Here is a 19513-nt window from a genome sequence, read left to right as displayed (position 1 = left end):
AGTAGAACTGCAGTGTTTGTATGAGGGGGAAGGCAGCTACGTTTTCACTGGACCGGCTTCAGTGAAAAAGATCACCCTAGACAGACTGGTGGGTTCCAGCACGTTGATTACTTTTGGCCAGCATTTAGAGAGTATCCATAAAAACCTGCACGATAGGCAATTGTTGCCAGGCCATCTCAACATCCCCTAACACGGAAGTGTAGATTGCAGATAAAATTTGTGTAAGATGCTATTACGTAACTTGTTTTCAACATCCGCCATTGTTATTGTTTACAAAAAATTGACACCTACTATATGAAAGACAAATTCCCTTTATTTTCTTTTAAAAGTATATCAATATAAGAAAAGAAATATTTGTTAGCATAATTTTAATTGTATTTCTATTAAACAGATTTGTGTTAAAAACTATAAATATTAAATTTGATAACTGTCTATAAATATTATTGTTTTTTTACAGTCACTGGAAAACCTGAATACCGAAGACCTAGTGTCCACTACTGATGCGGGCGAGACCTCTCCTCATACGGAGGGGAGTTCTCCTGACTCCTCAACAGAATGGCCTCAAAACGTTCCAACAGCAAAAGTGTACGACCACAGCCAAATGTCCAGCACTCTCCCTGACCATCAACAGGTGGGTTTTCACCAATAGGGCAAAGAGAATCCCTACTTAACATAACCATTGCATTGTGCTGGTGTATTCTAAAAACATAAAAACACTGCTGTTAAAATTAACGTAAACAATTTTTGTAAAAGTTAACGCCGGACGCCAAGTGATGAGAAAAGCCAGGTGAGCTAAAAAACCATAGAATTTAGGTGTTGACCCCTCTTGCATTTGTTTTCCTCTCAGGGGGTTTCAATAGCAATAAAGCACAGTACAAAATTCATACAAGGAACCAGCTTCACATCAGAACATGTAAGATATAGAGTCGACATCGGACAAATCTCTTAGACGAAAAAGGAACCTTACAGAAAAGGCTCAAAAAGCATAACAAGTAAATGTTCAGAAATATTGCACTGTACTTACCGGAATAAAACAGGACATTCATTTGTTGATTCAAGCTATTCGTGAAAGGACCTGCACAATATCAGATGTTGATACGCATAAACGCCAAAAACTTGGAACTTTATAGTAGAAAATCAGAAGGTTTTCATAGATACCTATCATCAATTCGCACAAGATTTAGTGACATTGAAATTAAAAATAATGATCAGGAACTTTAAAACATTGAAGTCCAGTTCTATCTTTATAGGGTTGATTGATTGCTGGTTGATTTACGCCGCATTAACACAACAAGGATATATCGTTAACATGTTTAACCCCGCCTCATTATTTATGTATATGCCAGTCCCAAGTCAGGACTAATTCAGTGGTTGTTGTTTGTTTGTGTGTTACATATTTGATTTTCGTTAATTTTTTACATTAATAAGGCCATTAGTTTTCTCGTTTGAATTGTTTTACATTGTCTTATCGGGTCCTCTTATAGCTGACTATGCGGTATGGGCTTTACTCATTGTTGAAGGCCGTACGGTGACCTATAGTTGTAAATGTTTGTGTCATTTTGGTCTTTTGTGGATAGTTGTCTCATTGGCAATCATACCACATCTTTTTTATATTGACGGAAACCTCTGTTTACTGCACAGACCTCTGAAAACATAAAGGACATTTCAGTGTGTTTTTCTATATTTAATGTGTAATGATATTGTAATTATTAAGTTTATTTATATTGGCCTAATTAGTGTTGTATGGCCTGATAGTTGTTTACTAAATAATCTTATAACTGTGCAGTTTAGGAATCACTGGAACAATCACAGAATGATTGGAACTTTCTAGAATGATCCTTATAAAAGATGCGTAATTTAAACTTCTACGTTATTCCAGAAACCTCCGTTATAGTTCTCTAGAACTTTCCATTTATAGAATGTTTTAGAGTTTTCCGTGACAACTATATATATATACAGACACTAAAGTTAAACTCTCCTAATTAGAATTAAACTTATACTTAGACATTGATAGACATTAGTATTCACGGCATTTGGATTGACACTTTTATTCTACAAACAACATCATACTGGATTGTGACCTTAGTAGTGAACATAATATTCAGATTGGATTCCGAAAGATTTCCGGATACAGATACAGATATAGGAGTGGACTCATATTTTGACAGTTAAGTTAATAGTAATATTTGTAAAATACTTCTTGTAAACTTTTGTATAATAAATATTGTTAAATTTTAGTATTGATTTGTGTCTTTTGTTGGCTACAATTTAAAGGCGATTTCTGGCCGTAACAAATGTTAAAAGATTTTTACAACTGTTTAATGCAGGAGGAAAATGAGAAATGTGTCCAGGCTGGGTCATCTACACGTCCGGAGCCACCTAAAACAAGGGAAAAGGCAAATGAGACAATTGGGGGTAAGAACAGTTTAAAGATCTGAATACCCTTCCGAAGCACATGAGATCACCCCCGGTTTTAGATGGGGTTAGTGTTACTTAGTCTTTAGTTTTTGAGCAGTTTAAAATAATACATGATGGTTATATTATAAAGGAAAGTTATTAAAATATTGGGACTTTTTCAAATTGATTTAATTTTGTGAATTAAATATTTTGTATATTTTAATACATGTAGTTGATACCCCAAGGGTGATGTAGAAATATGGTCACTTGATATTCTCCCGACCGGCAGTAAAACGTATAACAAGTAGGGGTACATTTGTTCTAATTTTTAATGGCGGCAAAGTTATTTGTGAAGAAATATCAGACTACATAGACTTACCTGGCTGTAACGATCAACGGAATACAGCAGTCATGTTACCCATTAGTAAATAAGAAAAGGGCATCTTTTTACAGAAAATAAGACACTTTATTAAGAAGGTGTTTGAGCACTTTCACCTCAAAACCTGATGAATATTTTATAAAGGAAAATAATTTAAACAGGCAAAGATATCAGCAGGTATTTAGGACATTTTTAAGGCTTTTAATGATTGAAATACATTGTTGGTTGTTTTCTTAATGATTAATTTAGTTGTTTATTTTATTTTAATAGTTGACTAATAGTTTTCGCATTGTAATGGAGCATTGACAGACTTGTCCATTCTGATTTCAATTGTTTTGAAAACTATAAAGACAAATGCGAAATGGAAAGTTTGTGGGACTTCGGTGGTAAAAAATTTACCACATGACGCACCAACTATTTATAACAAGAAGGGGTACATTTATTCTGATCTTCAATGGCGGCAAATGTATTCATGAAGAAATATCAGACTACATAGACTTACCTGGCTGTAACGATCAACGAAATACAGCAGTCATGTTACCCATTAGTAAATAAGAAAAAAGTAATCTTTTTACGGAAAGTAAGACACATAATTAGGAAGGTGTTTGTTTTAGCACTTTCATCTCAAAACCTGATGATTATTTCATAAAAGAAAATAATTTAAACCATCGAAGATATTAGGAGGTATTAAGGACCTTTTGAAGGCTTTTAATAATTGAAATACATTGTTGTTTGTTTTCTTTATGATTATTTTTTTTTTATTTTAATAGTTGTCTAATAGTTTTCGCATTGTAATGGAGCATTGACAAGATGAAATATATATGAACTTGTTAAATATTTATTCTTCCAGATACAGAAAAAACATGGGAGATAAACTCGTATTATGCAGTTGCATTTGGCTATTCATTATATCAAATTAAATCAAAAATAAAAACACATGTAATCTTTTCCATATTTTCCTTTGTATAAAATATCAATTTTGCCAATATTTACCATAGTCAACAACAAAACAGCCTTGTAAAATAGGATGTATAATGCCATAAAGAGGTGGAAGATGAATTTATTTTTTTCATAACATGTACAGAACTTATTAGACCTAGTCCTCTTGTGAAGAATGTAATATATTTATTAATTAATTATATCGTTTACAGCATAAGTGAAATGTATAATGTAATAATTGTAAACTATGTGCGATTGGTGACTAACATTATAATGTAATATTTCAAAAAATCTCTATTATTTTCAGTGCTACTTTATTGTTTTAATATACAAGTATTATATAAATTTAAAATGTACATTAGGAGATGCAAGAAGTAATTGTTTTAACTTTTAATTCCTAAACAAGGTGAAGATTAAACTATATCTATCATTTGTTAGCTTTCAATGTTGAGTAAAAATGAACATAATAAATTCAATTTGATAACTTTGATATATTTGTTGTTGCTGTTTTACTATTAAAATATATATATACTACACTATATGGACAAACAAAAACAAACAAACCTAGAAACAAATTTGTTTTTCTGTAATGCAAAATTAATTTGTACCAACTAATGGGAGATAACCCCTACTTCCTTAAAATAAATGTTATATTACAGATTTGTGTAATATTAGATTTGTGTAATATAACATTTTAATGTAATATTGCAGTTTTCAGTAATTGCCTGGACTGCATTATTCTGTTCTTCGCTGTTGCTCGAGCCGACACTACAATTTAACTAGTGGATGAGTTAAACATGGAATGCAATGTGGAAGATGCTTCTTATCGTGAAGAATCAAAGCTATATATGAATATCAAAGCTACGGAGCAGCCCCACTAGGGATAGATTCTTTAAAGCTCACCTGGCCCATCGTCGTCGTTAACATTTTACATTTTGAACTTCCTCTAGAGAACCACTGATTGCAATGAAACAAAACATGACATGAATGTTCCTTATGAGATGCTGACCAAATGTTTGTAGCCGATTAATCATCAACGATGGCCGCCAGTGGGGGACTTAGTTTAACATACGACCCTGTGGGAAATGCATATAAATGACCTCTTTAAGAGAACCACTAAATGGAATAAATCTAAACATTGCATGAATGTTCCTTATGAGGTGCTGACCAAGTGTTGTTTCTATGTAGCCGATCCATCATCCAAGATGGGAGCCAGTGGGGACTTAGTTTAACAAAGGACCCAAAAGGGAAATACATGCAGATGTCATCTTTAAGAGAACCACTGAATGGATTGATTGATTGTTGGTTGCTTAATGTCCGGTGGCAAATAGTTCATGCATATTCAGGACGAGAACAAGTTGAAGTAAAATAATTACAATAAATAGGTCGTGTCATAATAGAACCACTGAATTGAATGAAATCAAACATAGCATGAATGTTCTTTTCTTAATAAGGTGGTGACCAAGTGTTGTTACTTCGTAGCCATTATATATATATATATATATATATATATATATATATATATATGATTCAAAAACCCTAGTTGAGCCAGGTGAGCGATACAGGCTCTTTAGAACCTCTAGCTAACATACAGCGACAAAATTATTTTTACAGAAAGGTATCGCATTTAGTCATTGGGCATACTTCCTTATCTTCACTAAGAACGATGATTTCCGTGCCTTTATAGTTAATAACAGTAAATACAGCGCTATCTAGATTTTCTTTAAAATAGTGCTGTTTAAAATATATGCAATCACTCAAATACTTCGATACACATTTCGTATAAACCGGCATGTATTTTTACTTTGTCGTTAACCTATATATATATATAGCGACAAAATTATTTTACTTTCCTGTATGACATAGTTCAAAGTACGATATACACTAATTTGGGCTCCTGAAGGGATATAAGTTCGATTGGAACTTGATAAAATGTAGCGATTCATTAATACGTACTGCACATCTAGATGAAGAGAGGCAATCGCCCAAATATGTTGGTATAGAAAATCTGTCCGCGTACATCATGTGTGAACAGGTATTGAAAATATTTTGGTAGCTGGATGTATATAGGATTTTTAACTATATTCGACCTTTTAATATTACAAAGTAGGCTTTGTATACATGATTAACAGGATGATTAAATGATGAATATAGTTCATATTTTACATTTCGAAAATTCATTCTCGCATCTCCTTTTAAGTATTTCGAGATTTTGAACAACGACTGCAAAATAATATATTTACAAGTTTGTGCAACTGCGTATACTTCTTCCACTCGGAATACTATTAAAACAGCTCAGATACACTTAATTGACTATATCGTTATTTCATACAAACTATAGCTGAATAATATTTACACACTCATACAGGTGAATAAAAATAATTTTGTTGCTGTTAGTATTTCGCAAAATCTGAAAGGTGGTTGCCGTCCAACTGTTAATAACAGATAAAATAAACAAACAGTGTTAAAGTCACACAGAATAGGATATAATATCTCAAATAATTTAAAAAATATTTATTGCATGTTGTACAATTCACAATCATGTTCATCGAGTTGCACAACATTCTGGCTAACAAAAACAAAAAGATTTTGACGTTGTTAGTAATAATCGTACATACACCGATGGGACAAAAAGTCTGAAATAATTTGCTGACAAATGCTTGAATATATGAGAGAAAGATTGTCTGTTTGTAACATATATTTATCTTTAAGGTAAGCAAATGTTCATAAGCCTTGAGTGGCCTGTTGCAAGGCAAAATTTCTGTCCCCAGCCAATATACCCTCCTTTTTCTGTGGCAGTCGAAATTTCTCCGACCATCATCCCAGATGGCCTCTATTGTATCAACCTACCTATTGTATTTATTGTGGACTTGTTCTCGTCCTGAATATGCATGAAATATTTGCCACTGGACGTTAAGCAACCAACAATCAATCATAAGCCTTGATAAATGAAAAATGTTAAAATTTAATCATGAAAAGGGTGGCTGAGAATAGAAGGAATGTAGGACAGAAAGTCACAGACAAAAGTCACAATTCAGTTTTTCTGATTAATTATTTGATGAAAAACCGCTTATTTCTACTAAAACATTTATGTGTTTTTCTTGAACTACTGTATGTAAACCAACTTTGTTAACACAATTTATCAATTAATTGTTAAAAAACACTAAAAGTCAAAGTGGCTTGGCACTTAAATGGCTTTATCGTGCCAAGAAATATATATTTTGCATGACTAAAAACTAAATAAATCTTGATTCAAGTATTATGACACATTTCCTAATCTTCGATATGAATATATGTATTAAAAAGTAATTATTTCTCTTATATATATATATACTAACTAATTGCTACCAAAGTCCCGATGCGTTAAAACAGCTACTAAAGTAAGCATGATTCAGCATTTTCAAAGAATTTAAAAAATCGGTTATTATCGAAAATCTTGATGTTATATTAATATTGTTTGGACGTACAATATGTTTTTTATAACAATTTAAGATAAATATGTTACTTTAAACATGTGTAAACTCGGCCTCCAAAATGTATACGTGCCTACTTTAAATTTTGTGCCTTCTTATACAATTTTTAAAAAAAAATATTGTTAAATTACTACTTAAGTCGCAATCACCGGAACATCTCTTGATTTTGTATTTAAACAAGTATAAGGTCGTTAAAGTCAGCGTATATATTAAGGATAAGAATAACATTTCTTTTCGGAAGTCTTTGTTAATAAACAAACAAAACGGCTGTTCTGTTGGCAAGGAAGTTATATTTGTAGAAAAAAATGACACGTGCTGCAAAAAAAAGTGCACTGGTATATAAAAGAAAAACTTGATCAAACTTTTTGTGTTGTTTTATTAGCATAGAAATATAATTATAAGAAATGAATGCCTCTTTTTGTATTTTTTTTTTTTTTGGCGGTAAAAGGGAAGGGGGATTTTATATTGTTGATCGTGTGCATATTTTGCGAACAAACCGCTTCGTACAAGTTAATTGTGCTTCAGTCAACACTTTTACAACTCAATTAAATTATTAAAAGAAGCATAATTTCTTAATTGAACAATATGATTCTAAACATGTGATACGCGTTTTAAAACCCTAGACGGCTATATTATAATAATATTTGCATGTACATTTATATTTTATAACTGACTAAGCGGTATGGGCTTTGCTCATTGTTAAAGGCTTACGGGGTGACCTATAGTTATTATTTCTGGGTCATCTGGTCTCCTGTATAGAATTGTCTCATTTCTACATAATGTACATGTCATTTAAACCCGTCCCCTTACATCTATAGTCTTCTTTTTTCTAAAGCCTGCATACATATTCTGGGTTTCTTTTTTACGATTGAATGTTGTTAATTGACAGGTAGTTTTAAAGAGTTTTAAATATTCTTCCCCACATATGATCAGATCAATGTTTTCGTACTTTATAAATGCATGAATATGTACTATGCTTGCTTTCTCAATTAAAATTGTGATGTCATAAAAAATTAATAGCACGAAAAGCCCATGAGATGAGGATATTCTTCAGTTTTAGTAAAATTTATTAACTAGTAAATTTAAAATGTTCACTACTGTGTAGATATTTATAAAACTTCGAAGAAGTGATCAATTTCTTCACTAATTGCTTCTTTCCCGATCCAATTTCCTATTATTTAGATACCAACTTCAAGAAACAACATTTATAAATAGTGCATTTCTGTGTATTGGTTTTTCTAAAAATAGAATAATCCAAAAATACGCAATTCTACTTTCTATTGATTTACCTTCTTTTCTTCGTATGAGCTTCCTCTGTTAGGAACACCCCTCTTTTGAGGGTAATATGGATAAAAGTCTTTAAGTATGTACACACTCCGTGAATATATATACACTTGCTAAAATCTAAAATAAACTTTAAATAAGTGAGTGATAATTGTCAACAGCCATTGTTGTTGTTGTTATTGTGCTGGTAAATTCCTCCGTTGACTTCGGAGCACCCTGTCGTAAACAGGTATAAGGTTACCAAATGAAAAGATTGGTGGTGGTGTTCGGAAAAAAGAATCAAATATATCACTAAAAGTTCCTTTGTCTAAACTATTGTCTCACACGATATAAAGTTCACAGATTGTTATTATAAGTCTATTCGGCCCACGTCGATCCGGCCCCAAGTCGATGCGGCCCCATAATAAAATATGAATAAACTATATTCACTATATGGAGGAATTTGTGACAAAGAACAAATGCACTATATTACCGCAAGGCCGTAGCTACCCTTGAGGCAAGTGAGGCAATTGCCTCACTAAAATTTCGACACTGATTATTTTTTTTGTATTCATATATATAAATATAATGGTCATTTTTGTTGTTCTGTCTCAACCTTAATTTCTATAACTTGTCATCCTTCGTTTTAAACTATTCTTCTGGATATAACATTTCGTTTCTTTATATTCGGGTTTTCGAAATCGGACACAAATTATTCAATTTATTTCATCTCAGTGTGTCTTTTTAAAATCTCAGTGTGTAATTTTGAATTCTCAGTGTGTTTTTTATTTTTTTAAATCTCAGTGTGTAATTTCGATTTCTCAGTGTGTTATTTTAGGTTTTTAAATCCCAGTGTGTATTTTTTTTTTTGAAAAAAGGGTTTAAACATAGTTTTGACGAGAACGGCTTGCCATGGTAATATAGTGCATTTGTTCGGAGAAGGATTCCATTAACATATACCCATTACAGAAGTGAGGTCCAGGACAATTCCAGTATATCTTATAATTATCCTTTGTAATAAATTCCATTTTTTTGGAACATGTATTTAGAATTATCTGATTTTTTTGTATGAGGATAATGTTCCTTGTTTCCCGTACCAACATATTAAATCAGAACAATTATTAATATGACAAAAAGGAAAACATATGGCCAGGAATATCTGACAAGAATCTCAATTAAGGACTAGGTCCTTACAACCAGTTAGCCTTTTATATAATATGCATGGCACATTGACTAAGCTCTGTGATTCTTTTCAAAGAAGAACCAGACACATTGTACAATGAAAGTTCCAACCATATACTGGGTCCCGAACTCGGGCGGCAGCACATAGCTTATTACAAACAAAGATTTATTTCGTCTTTAAGCCATTACTCCCCTACTTAAATATGTATTCTACTTACTAGTACACTTGGTCCAATCAATAGCCTGATAAAAAATTGTTCAAACTGAGCCTTTGAAAATAATGGAATAAATTACTTTTGGAGTGTCAAAATTGGTTCGAGGTATACTTGATAAATTGCATGCTTATAATGTATAATTGGTGCTTTTGATTTTTCTACCCTATCTACTGACCACTTTGCCTCATAGTCTTATTAAGAAAAATTCACACACCTCATTAAATGGGCATTTAGGAATGCGAATATATATATTCAAACTCTTTTAGGTCATTTTTTAGTAGCAACAAACACAAGAACTATGTGAATTGAATACCATAATGTTCAGCCCTTGCATTTTTACTAGATATCATTTTTGTCTCTTTGACATATTCCTCATTTCCATACTCAATTTTATTACACACTATTTAAATTACAATGTTAACAATTCACCAAAATTCCTTGCAAATTTGTGAAAGGATTTTTGAGATACTAAGTTATCAAAAAAACAAAAAAAAACACCATTTTTATTGAATAAACTGACCCCATTACTCAGAATCTTAAAATCAGAAATTTATGAAACACGTCAATAGATATAAACAATTTCCAAAAGTTTTATGCAAATTGGTTAAAGAGTGTTGGAGATAAAATTCGACATATTGACGACAGACGGACAACAGTATTCCATAATACGTCCTGTAAACGAGTGAAAAAAAGATATTGAGTAGTAAACACATTCTAGATACATAATTTTAAAAACATGTTCATAGAAAATGGAATTCATTACAAAGGATTATACCCGTAATAAGAAATACTGGATTTGTCAAGGTCCCGACTTATTTTGATATTTCATTTACTGTTATCTGTTTTTGATTTCATTTACTGTTATCTGTTTTTGTCCATTTTAATTCCTTGTTATCTGTTATTAGCCAAATCAATTTGCTGTTTTGCTGTTATTGGGAGCCCCCTTGTCCCCCTCTATTTTGTGTTACACATAAAATAATTTATATATGAAATCGAAAGCACAAACACATTTAATTCAGTAAATTATTGCGAGTTCCTGTCATGTGCCCCAAATATCCTGACATATCCTATCATATATTTTTTTCACTATGTCTGACGGTATTTTGTACAGAAGATTCTCCAATCAGACAATACTATATAAAACATAATTAAAAAATTTAAGATGTGCAAATCACAATGACATTGGTGTCCTGTATACTGACAGTGTAGTATATTCTTCAGGATGACAGTGTTCAAGGATTTAATTGTTTGCATCTTTTTGTTGACGGTTAATACCATAGCGGTTGTCCAGGTGCAAGAATGGTCGTTCATTTAGATTAGTTGCCCTTGGAAAAACGCGTACACAATATTTTCCCAAAAGGTGTAAAGCAATTTTTAAAAACATTTTTTAATGTGTGGCAACATGTCAACATGTCATATTTGCTGTATTTGAAGATGTATAATCAAATTTTAAATGTGTATTTATTTGCCCTTGTGAAAAAATAAATTTAACAATATCTGTCTAATAGACCACAATAAATAAAAATATAGCTTGACCATACATTAGATAGGTCTGTGCCGATGATTTGCCATTAATTCTGTATATAGTGTACGGAAGTCTTCGGGGTCGTTTGACCTCCAAAAAATAACAAACACAAAATTAATATGCTACTATGTTACACAAATCCATGAGTGTAAATCTGATGTCAGTTTAGATTTCCTAATAGATGTTCATGTATATATATACATGTATTAAACGAGTACCAAGGTCCTAGCTGTAATATATACCATCTAAGATAAAGTTCGAGGCAATTTAAATTTGAACTGCAAATGGAACTCTCTACACGAGGCATCGATTAACAGTATGTATGAAAATTTAATTGGTCTATACTTTAGGTTCAAATAATATGAACCTCATGTAGACCAAGCCTTCCAAACAATTATGACAATACATTAACATTTATCATATCTGGGTGTATGTAGGTAGAATAGTTTTGCACTTCCAGTCTTGAAGTAGTGTTGATGTGTATCTCAAGAAAACAAAGGCTGTCCAAAGTTGTGATGATAATACTCATCAATATTCATCAGAGTATGATATAGGTAGATAAAATTTCTCTGCACTTGACGCTAAGTAGACAAATCCGTACGCAAGTGTGATCGTCCTGAACATGTAATAATAAATAGTGACCTGAGGTAACCAAAGTCAATATATGATGACCAGTAGTAACCAAAGTGAATGATTGTTTGTTAGTCTTGTATTATTTTAATTTTAGTTTCTTGTGTACAATTTGGAAATTAGTATGGCGTTCATTATCACTGGACTAGTATATATTTGTTTAGGGGCCAGCTGAAGGACGCCTCCGGGTGCGGGAATTTCTCGCTACATTGAAGACCTGTTGGTGACCCTCTGCTGTTGTTGTTTTTTATTTGGTCGGGTTGTTGTCTCTTTGACACATTCCCCATTTCCATTCTCAATTTTACACTCAACTATATAATACACACAGACATCATATCTTGTAATAAATGTTCTATTGTATCTATCACACCTACATATATAAGGTCTACATATAACACCCCAGTCATGCCCACATAGCACCCTAGTCAGGCATTTGGGACATCCTAGTCATACGCAATCAACTATACAATAATGTGCGTATTGTTATGCGTTTACTTTACTACATTGGTTAGAGGTATAGGGGGAGGGTTGAGATCTCACAAACATGTTTAACCCCGCCGCATTTTTGCGCCTGTCCCAAGTCAGGAGCCTCTGGCCTTTACATAACAAATCTACACTACTGTAAATAAGTGTACACTGTAGCAATCAACGTGGTTACCGCCTAATCTCGATAACTGAAAAATCGAGACCCTTTTCTTATATACTACCCGCGAAATTTATACCGGTTCTCACAATAGGTACTACGCGACTAAAAATTACTACGAGGTCTACATATAACACCCCAGTCATGCCCACATAGCACCCTAGTCAGGCATTTGGGACATCCTAGTCATACGCAATCAACTATACAATACATACAGACATCATATCTTTGTAATAATTGTTCTATTGGGTCTATCACACCTTCATTTATAATGTCTTCATCCAACACCCCAGTCATGACCTTGTAACACCCTAGTCAGGCATTTGTGACATCCTAGTCATACACAATCAACTTTATAATACATAAAGACATCATATCTTTGTAATAATTGTTCTATTGTATCTATCACACCTTCATTTATAATGTATTCATCTAACACCCGTCATGCCCTTGGTAACACCCTAGTCAGGCATTTGTGACATCCTAGTCATACAAACTCAACTATATAAAACACACAGACATCATATCTTGTAATAATTGTTCTATTGTATCTATCACACCTACATATATAAAGTCTACATCTAACAACCCAGTATCGCCATTGTAACACCCTAGTCAGGCATTTGGGACATCCCAGTCATACACAATCAACTATATAATACATACAGACATCATATCTTTGTAATAATTGTTCTATTGTATCTATCATACCTTCTTTTATAATGTCTTCATCTAACACCCCAGTCATGCCCTCATAGCAACCTAGTCAGGCATTTGGGACATCCCAGTCATACACAATCAACTATTTAATACATACAGACATCACATCTTTGTAATAATTGTTCTATTGTATCTACCACACCTACATATATAAGGTCTACATCTTACACCCTAGTCATGCCCTCATAACACCCTAGTCAGGCATTTGGGACATCCTAGTCATACACAATCAACTATACAGTACATACATACATCAAATCTTTGTAATAACTGTTCTATTGTATCTATCACACCTTCATTTAAAATGTCTTCATCTTACATCCCAGTCATGCCCTTGAAACACCCTAGTCTGGCATTTGTGACATCCTACTCATACACAATCAACTAAATAATACATACAGACATCACATCTTTGTAATAATTGTTCTATTGCATCTATCACACCTTAATTTATAATGTCTTCATCTAACACCCCAGTCATGCCCTTGTTATACCCTAGTCAGGCATTTGTGACATCCTTGTCGTACACACTCAACTACGTGCCCTTGTAACAACCTAGTCAGGCATTTGGGACATCCCACTCATACACAATTAACTATATAACACATACAGACATCATATCTTTGTAATAATTGTTCTATTGTATCTATCACTCCTACATATATAATGACTACATCTAACACCCCAGTCATGCCCTCATAGCACCCTAATCAGGCATTTGGGACATCCTAGTCATACGCAATCAACTACACAATACATACAGACATCATATCTTTGTAATAATTGTTCTATTGTATCTATTACACCTTCATTTATAATGTCTTGATCCAACACCACAGTCATGCCCTCATAGCACCCTAATCAGGCATTTGGGACATCCCAGTCATACACAATCAACTATATAATACATACAGACATCATATCTATGTAATAATTGTTCTATTGTATCTATCACACCTACATGTATAAGGTCTACATCTAACACCCCAGTCATGCCCTTGTAACACCATAGTCTGGCATTTGTGACATCCTAGTCATACACAATCAACTATATAATACATACAGACATCATATCTTTGTAATAATTGTTCTATTGTATCTATCACACCTTTATATATAATGTCCTATCTAACACCCATGTATCACACCTTTATATATAATGTCCTATCTAACACCCATGTAATGCCCTTGTAACACCCTAGTCAGGCATTTATGACATTCTAGTCATACACAATCAACTATATAATACATACAGACAACATATCTTTGTTATAATTGTTCTATTGTATCTATCACACCTACATGTATAAGGTCTACATCTAACACCCCAGTCATGCCCACATAGCACCCTAGTCAGGCATTTGGGACATCCTAGTCATACACAATCAACTATACAATACATACAGACATCATATCTTTGTAATAATTGTTCTATTGTATTTATTACACCTTCATTTATAATGTCTTCATCTAACACACCAGTCATGCCCTTGTAACATCCTAGTCTGGCATTTGTGACATCCTAGTCATACACAGTCAACTTTATAATACATACAGACATCATATCTTTGTAATAATTGTTCTATTGTATCTATCACACCTATATATATAAGGTCTACATCCAACACTCCAGTCATGCCATCATAACACCCTAGTCAGGCATTTGTGATATTCTAATCAAACACCATCAACTATATTATACATACAGAGACATCATATCTTTGTAATAATTGTTCTATTGTATCTATCACACCTTCATATCTTTGTAATAATTGTTCTATTGTATCTATCACACCTTTATTTATAATGTCTTCATCTAATACCCCAGTCATGCACTCATAGCACCCTAGTCTGGTATTTGTGACATCCTAGTCATACGCAATCAACTATACAATACATACAGACATCATATCTTTGTAATAATTGTTCTATTGTATCTATCACACCTTCATTTATAATGTCTTCATCCAACACCACAGTCATGCCCTCATAGCACCCTAACCAGGCATTTGGGACATCCCAGTCATACACAATCAACTATATAATACATACAGACATCATATCTTTGTAATAATTGTTATATTGTATCTATCACACCTACATGTATAAGGTCTACATCTAACACCCCAGTCATGCCCTTGTGACATCCTAGTCATACACAATCAACTATATAATACATACAGACATCATATCTTTGTAATAATTGTTCTATTGTATCTATCACACCTTTATATATAATGTCCTATCTAACACCCATGTATCACACCTTTATATATAATGTCCTATCTAACACCCATGTAATGCCCTTGTAACACCCTAGTCAGGCATTTATGACATTCTAGTCATACACAATCAACTATATAATACATACAGACAACATATCTTTGTTATAATTGTTCTATTGTATCTATCACACCTACATGTATAAGGTCTACATCTAACACCCCAGTCATGCCCACATAGCACCCTAGTCAGGCATTTGGGACATCCTAGTCATACACAATCAACTATACAATACATACAGACATCATATCTTTGTAATAATTGTTCTATTGTATTTATTACACCTTCATTTATAATGTCTTCATCTAACACACCAGTCATGCCCTTGTAACATCCTAGTCTGGCATTTGTGACATCCTAGTCATACACAGTCAACTTTATAATACATACAGACATCATATCTTTGTAATAATTGTTCTATTGTATCTATCACACCTATATATATAAGGTCTACATCCAACACTCCAGTCATGCCATCATAACACCCTAGTCAGGCATTTGTGATATTCTAATCAAACACCATCAACTATATTATACATACAGAGACATCATATCTTTGTAATAATTGTTCTATTGTATCTATCACACCTTCATATCTTTGTAATAATTGTTCTATTGTATCTATCACACCTTTATTTATAATGTCTTCATCTAATACCCCAGTCATGCACTCATAGCACCCTAGTCTGGTATTTGTGACATCCTAGTCATACGCAATCAACTATACAATACATACAGACATCATATCTTTGTAATAATTGTTCTATTGTATCTATCACACCTTCATTTATAATGTCTTCATCCAACACCACAGTCATGCCCTCATAGCACCCTAACCAGGCATTTGGGACATCCCAGTCATACACAATCAACTATATAATACATACAGACATCATATCTTTGTAATAATTGTTATATTGTATCTATCACACCTACATGTATAAGGTCTACATCTAACACCCCAGTCATGCCCTTGTGACATCCTAGTCATACACAATCAACTATATAATACATACAGTTTTGTACATCCATCTCTTCAATTGTCATTGAATTTCCTTGAAATGTATTGATCATATTACTTATTAGTACCAGAGAAAAAAATCATAATTTAATAACATATATATACTACTGAAATATAAATCTGAAGTTATTGCTTTAACAAAACTGAAGTTTAAAATTTTGGTGACATTTGAAAAAATATCCCAAAAAATGCTGACAAATGTGATATGTTAATGGAAATATATAACCACAAAATTTGACAAAGCTATACTGTTGTAAAAAAATAAATTGCATAAATAAGCATATAAAAGAGCTGAGGTCCTGTAATGGAAGGGCTATTATATGATGACTGTTATGATGAAATGATGATATACAACTGTTTATATATTGTACAGATCAAAGCAATGCAACAAAATGAAGGTCAACAAAGATCTTACCAACATTTTAAGATACTGTTTATTCATTATTATTTTGTTATTTACCAAATTTTGTGGATTTTGTGGGTAAAGGTGAACCACGAAATTAAAGGATGAGAGAAAAAACAAGTGAATATGTTGCAACACTAATATTGAGTTATACATTGTAATATATAAAATTAGTTATATGTGTCCATCACCATATTTTAATTGATTACCAAAAAGTCACTTACTATCTATTAAATGTGTAACACTCCCAAACGTGTCCATCCCCTCAAACGTGTCTGTCCGATTCCTCCAAACGTGTCTATTCTCCCTAAACGTGTCCGTAATATCCAATATTCCCCAAACGTGTCTGATTTTATAACCCCCAAACGTGTCCGATAATTGTTATTCGCCAAAACGTGTCCACTGTAACGCCAGGACGTCTCACGTCTTTTAGCGCTAATACATGAAAAAAATCAATAACGTTTACGGCAATTCTATAATGGGGGACACAGTTGATGAAGTGATCATTTATTAGTATTAGTTGGTTCAATGCCGGTTGTTATTGCAAATTTAATCTGTAACATATAAATCGACTCTTGACTGAAATTGCTTATAGTCCAGTTGCAAGTATTATGCTCGTTTAAAGCACACAAACATGTACAAACAATTCTAGTTCAGTTGGATTAAGCGTTTACCATAGCGGATAACACCAAATTAAATTCAAATATTTAACTATGCCTATACATCTATAATACTAAAATTACGAGGTCCAATTTGTCAGCCGTCATCACGTAAAAACGACGAATCAAAGAATTCAACTTTATATATAACTAATATAGTACAAAGGCGTAGATTAAAAATTACACCACTCCAGGCCCTTTTGTTTTCCACGTAATTAATATTGCCAATAATTAAGAAGTTCCGGGTCGAGTCCGATACCGATACCAATAGTATATTAAAGATTTAGCAATGCAAACCCAATAAAAACCGAAGTGAACTCAACCGCCCCTGAATGGTTAGCAGTTCCTGATCCACTTGTATTGTTTAAAGATGTCAATCTTATTTACAAAGCTTGTATTAACAATTACACAAACAAAGCAAGCAAGCCAAACAAAGTTTTACTTTGCAAGCATTAGAAAATCCGCGAATACTGCACGGTAGGATTTTAAAAGAATTGACTTCCTTTTTTTCAACAGTTTTGATATTTTAAAAGATATTCAAATCATAAACTGGTTATCAGGTATTTTAATAAATTTTAGATTTCCAGCATCACTACTAAAGTGAAGACATACAAACAAGAGTCATAAGTCCGGTGCCAAATATTTCATGCATTATTTGAACGATATCATATTAACAATAAATACTATACATAAGTTTTATTACCATACCGGGAATTTGGGAATAGGCCTAAATGAATTGTGTACAGTTATAAGAATTTACACTTTACGGTTTTTAGGAATCAACACTAATCATAACTCAGAATTAAATTATATTTTTTTGGAGCGGAAAAGGACAGTTTTATTGTTACGGAATATCAGTGTAACAATCTTTTAGTTCCCTTTATACTATAGGACAACTTGAGTTTGGGGGATTGGGCACGTTTGACGGATTGGGCACGTTTGGGTGTTTATTAAAAAAATGGACACGTTTAGGCGTTTAAATAATACAAATGACACGCTTTGACGCCCTTTTTACAACTAGACATGTTTTGCAGTTCAGAGACGTCGATGTGGACACGTTTGGGAGTATCGAACACGTTTGGGGGGAAGGACACGTTTCTGAGTGTTACAAATGTATCTGAAATATGGAATAGTGAATCATCTTGATTGTCAGTAAAAAATACATTTGAACTATATGAGATTTTGTAATTAAATAGTTAATTGGGCTAATGAAAATCAAACATATTCTAGATGCCTTGTGGTTTAAATATCAAGGAGTAAAGTAAACACGAAATAAAAAAGTGAACAATAACATTTTTGTATATTTATTTCCTGCACTTCCTAATCAATGTGTGTATGTTTTACATAATACTCACCTGGTGTATGAATCTGGAAAGAACTTCTTTACAAGTGTTCCTAGCAGCTGGCTTAATGACTTTGACTTTTTCATATCTAAATAGTCATACTTCAAGGCTTTGTTCTGACGCTCCACACCATTGTTTGTGTTTACCAATATATTAAATATTCCTTCACGAAAACTTTTTACCCAGCGCTGAAATTAGATTACTTTTTAATTAAATTTGTAACTTTGACCTACTAGTCATTAAATGACCAACTACAATTCTACCATGCACTCTAGACATTATGATTATTTCATCAAAACCATTCTTATGCAAGTAACTATGTTAATAACTTCCAGAACTGTATGCTAGAGCCTGAATAATGTTCACCACAGTGCAATAGTATAGTTGATTGTTGTTGATAACATACAAGAAAAAGAAATAATTAGAAATTAAATACCT

Source organism: Mytilus trossulus, chromosome 5, assembly GCF_036588685.1.
Source record: "Mytilus trossulus isolate FHL-02 chromosome 5, PNRI_Mtr1.1.1.hap1, whole genome shotgun sequence".
NCBI lineage: Eukaryota > Metazoa > Mollusca > Bivalvia > Mytilida > Mytilidae > Mytilus > Mytilus trossulus.
Note: the sequence above shows the minus strand (reverse complement) of the source record.